The sequence below is a fragment of the Lactuca virosa genome, chromosome 3, assembly GCF_052849685.1.
Source record: "Lactuca virosa cultivar CGN04683 chromosome 3, Lactuca_virosa_CGN04683_v6, whole genome shotgun sequence".
In the NCBI taxonomy this organism is placed as follows: Eukaryota; Viridiplantae; Streptophyta; class Magnoliopsida; order Asterales; family Asteraceae; genus Lactuca; species Lactuca virosa.
In genome coordinates this window covers 364,081,302-364,086,343 of record NC_136428.1, presented here as the reverse complement: position 1 = coordinate 364,086,343, position 5,042 = coordinate 364,081,302, and positions in this window count along the sequence as shown.

The following is a 5,042-nucleotide window of genomic DNA, read 5'->3' as shown; positions in this document are numbered from 1 at the left end:
CCCTTTAATTAACAAACATGTTTACAAAAACATTGTCTCCAAAACATGATTTAAAATCAGAGTCTCCCAAGATCCAATCCGTTGAAAATCCAAGCATGTCTACGGTCACGCCTTCGCCTTGCCACAAATCATCTGAAGAACCTAAAACCATAAACAAAACTGTAAGCATGAGGCTTAGTGAGTTCCCCCAAAATACCACCACACAAGTTGACAACATATACAATAACCATACTCAAGTACTCATGCCTGGACCAACCAGCCTCGGGATAAAATACCGGGCATGTCTAAGATAAGCCCAGTCATCCCCGGGATGGAATACCCTCGTATCATAAACAATTTGGTGCAATCAACCATCGGGTTGGACTACGAAACATGTCGGATCCATTCAACCATCGGGTTGGAATACCCCAGGCCTATTGACTGACGCCAAAAGCAGTCCAGTCTCACCACATACCATACTATCATATAGGGTAGAATCAACCATCAGGTTGGAATACCCCAAGCCCAATCAAACCTCGGGTTGGAATGCCAATACACAATGGGTCCAATCATCCTCGGGATGGAATACCCTCAAGCCCTCAGTACGAGTCTGGCAAACCACCCGGTCCTTAACTCATATCTAGAATGCACCTGGGTTTGTTGGCTACAACATGAAGCAGTACAACCTCAACCCAACAGAAAATGTCGACATATAACAGATACATATAAACAGTCTACAGGCAGACAGGCAGATCTACAGATCATAAGCATAACATCATCCTGTATACCAGGATACTGATCTAACAGATCACTACTGTACAATAGCATGCATAACAGTGTATTGAATCCAAAGGGCCGGCCTTGGTGCCTTCGACCGATAAGTATAGAGAGGAAAACTCACCTTGACAGCTGAACCCACGAATAAATCTCTGACTGCAGATCCGCTAGAAACCACACGCTAACACACATGAAAAACATTCAATTATCAATTGGTTTCTAGTTCAAATCCAATAATCCATTCATGGGGTAAAATACCACTTTTACCCCTCACCTTGTTCTGTCCAATACTAAGGTCCAAACTCCCAATAAAAGTCCCACAAACCAAATAATCATTCAAAGCCCACTTATGGCCCAATTCTCCAAATTAGGCCCAAACCCTTTAATGGGTCTTACCTTAAAGACCAATAAATCTTCCTAGTTTAAAACACTTGTTCTCAGCTGGCGTAGCAATGCCCCAACTAACCAAGCCTAAAAGATGGCCTAAACCCGAAATGACACCACAAGGCCCAATAAGGCCCAAATAGCCCAATTAGGCCCAACCCATCATGGGCCTAACCCGATAAGGCCCAATATCCTAAAAGGCTTAAAATAACCAATGATCAACCCTGGTTAACTCCTGGTCAGTGGTTCATGGTCAACAAGTCAACAAAACAAGAAAAGCAAAACAGGCCGAGTACGCCCCGCGTACTCAGCTGGTACGCCTAGCGTACACCTCTAGGGCCAGTACGTGCAGCGTACCAGATGGGTACGCCCAACATACTCCCCTAAATCCCATTCTTATCCATTAAGCACTTAACCACTTAATTCCTTGCTCTAAACTCTTAGATCCAATTCCTATGGATGACTTATTATGTATAGTTGGCAAATTTACTTGCATACATGGCTTAATGGGGCTCTAGAGCTCAAAAGAGCTTAATGAAAGGTCTTAACACATGTATGGGTCCAAATAAACCATAAAGATCACATTTTTATGCTTTTGGGACACCTAACGTCCAGATCTAGTGTGCAACTCTTGGGGGAAGCTCAAAGTCAAAAATAAAAACCAACGAGATCAAAATATGCAATAAAACACCCCAAGTAAGATCTAACCAAAGCGATGTCAAGATGAGAGCCGTTTACCTTCAATAGGTTCCAAGAGATGAGAAACCTATGCATCTATAAGCCACACTCCAAAGGATGATTCTTCAACGAGCTCCAATCTATTCAAGATGCACAAAACACTCCAAGATTCCTCACAAAGGCTTAAGAACTCCAAGATGGTGGCTAAGGCTCGAATATTAGGGTTTAGGAGGCTTGGAGGTTGATAAGGGTCAGGGCTCAATACAAAAAGTTTCTTAAATAAGGGTAAAACCCTAAAAATGCGGGTTTGAGACTGAAGGGAGTACGCCCCGCGTACCACTTAGTACGCTCTGATGGGTTTTGAGCAAAAGAACATTCCTATGTGCACATGCAAAACCATAAAGCTTTGGATCTAGGTTTCTCTATTGTACATGAAAATTTATCCAAAGCTTGTAAACCCTAATCTAGCATACAACAAAACTAATTGAATATCAAATAAACAATTTAGATAAATACCTTGATTGTTGATTGTAGATCTTGAAGCTTTTAAGAACCTTAGAACCTCAAATGTTGTGCCTCTAATGAATCACAAACACCAAGGCAAGAAGATTATCAATAGGAGAAGAGATGGAGGCACAATTTCGACTATAGGAACTCTAGGGTTTCTGGTGTAGCCGAAATATGAAGCCCTAGGGGTCCTTAAATAGCTGAGCTGGTAGGGTTTCAGTCAAAACCCTAATTGGATAGCTTAGGCTCTAAGCAGCTCCAAGAACCTTCTGGAATAAGGCCCTTGGACGATTTCCTAGTGGGCTTCCACCTTGAAATCGTCCACTCCCTTAATCCATAAGATCTACAGCCCAAAGTTAACTATCTTATAATTGACAATTCCAGTCCCCTTTATTTAATTAATTTATTTCAGCCCAAAAATTAATTCTTAATTAATTCTTGACCAATATTAATTAAACAATATGATTTCTCTTTTAATATATTATTCATATAATATATTAATGAACCATAATATCATCTCTCTCTCCATAAATCATCCTTTCCAGTTGCTTTGGTGAAGGCAACCCAAAAGGACCATGCAATAACCGGGTCAAGCACATACCAAATATAATTATCGACATAGACACTAATCCAACTTGGATAAGTCTAATAACTATAACTACGACTTCAAGATCCGATTAGCAATCGCAGTTCTCAAAATTCTTGATCATATCAATAACCTGTCCTTTAGGTAAGGGATCGTACAGTCCTCTGTTCTAGATAACGTGCGGACAATCACATGGAACATAGTCATACTTATTGTCCAGTAGTTTGTTTATCGATCTCTGATTCATTTGACATAGAACTTAATTGAAAACATCAATTAAGTCCTGACCGGGCCCGACACATAAGTCAAACCAAATCATCGAGGGACCCAGATATCGCTTTTACCCTCTTAGGAAAAAAAGGAACAAATAAACTTCAACTTATATACATTTACTATTCACTCATCAAATCATGCACAACAATGCGTTTTATAACATCAAGTTACTGATGCGTTTACGCATTATCAATTCACAATCAACTTGCAAACAATAAACCATATATCTAGGCTTAAAAACTATATGATATTATCGTCTTGCGATCACTCGTGATAAATTCCATGAAGTGATGCCATCAAGTGCGGGTTTAATCCAATGCTAAAATCTTATTCATAAGAACTCATGAAGGTTGGAGCAAACCTTTTCTATGTCTAATATTTTTTAGACATTCTACAAACCAATTCATGACAGTCTTCTTACATACCTACTTCCAAAGTATAAGCGACTGTGGACTGTTCGAATAATCTTATTATTCAGGAAGTCAAAACATGCAAAGTGAAACAATAGGTAAATAATTAACACAAGACAGTAACTTTACTTATAAATAATACTCCTTTATTTAATCATCAAATGTTAATTATAATTTATCTATTACATGTTTTAAAGCTATCTAATCTAAACTAATATCGTCCTTCAACTCAATGCTCCTATCGTGCTGCAAGTGCTTAACCCTACTCAGTCCCTTCGTAAGGGGATCTGCTGGGTTATCTTCTGACGATACCCTCTTCACTACGAGGAGTCCCTCTTCGACCCGATCTCTAATAAAGTGATATTTCCTGTCGATATGTCGGGATCTGCCATGATCCCTCGGTTCCTTGGTCAAGGCAACCGAACCTTCGTTATCACAGAAAATTTCCATAGGCTCCTTTACGGCTGGAACAACTCCAAGGTGTCCGATGAATTTCTTCAACCATATTGCCTGCATTGACACTTCGCTCGCTGCTATGTACTCTGATTCGCACGTTGAATCAGCTACTATCTCCTTCTTGAAACTTTTCCAAGTCACTGCTCCTTCATTTAGGGTAAAGACCCAGCCTGACTGAGATCGATCTTCTGTTCCACATGATCAAGTTTATATTCCCATGCTCCACATCCCTATTTCTTCTTAGGCCCTGCAAATCAGAACAAATGTGAGAACCACATCCTATATTAAGTACCCAAGAAATAACATGCAATGAGTTGTAAGATTGAATAGTGTAAATACCTACGAAGGACGACTTGATCTTTCCATCCTTGGTATCTTTCAAGTACTTCGGGCAGCTTCGTTTCTAATGCCCCTTCTCATGGCAGTAGTAGCACTCTGCATCCTTCGGGTTGGAGGTGGGTGCAGCGGGACCAACCTTGGTTTCACTAGAAGATGTGTCATCATGGGACTTTCCCTTATGGTGGCTCTTGGAAGGGGCCTTCCTCTTCTTACCCTTCCCCTACCTAATAGCCAAGACGGGGCACCAGTAGCGTTGATGCAACAGATTTATTCTTGAGTTTGTTCTCAGCAGTCCTCAACAGCCCTTGAAGCTTGCTCCACGTGATTTGTTCATGTGGTAGGTCATGAGGAACTGGTTGTAGCAACGAGGTAAGGAGTGAAGAATTATGTCAATCGCCAGCTCCTCAGTGAAGTCCACATTTAACTTCTGTAGGCGGTCTACATATATTTGCATCTTCTGGAGATGAGATGTGACAGATTCTCTGTCTCTCATCTTGGTCGTGATCAGCGGAGTGATGATCTCATACCTCTCCTGCCTCACGCTTTAATGGTACCTATACATCAAATCTTGATGTATCTCGTAGGGGTAGAATTCCTCGTGGAATTTTGGAGTTATGCCTTCATGGTGGTGAGCATGATGCAATGGACTTTTG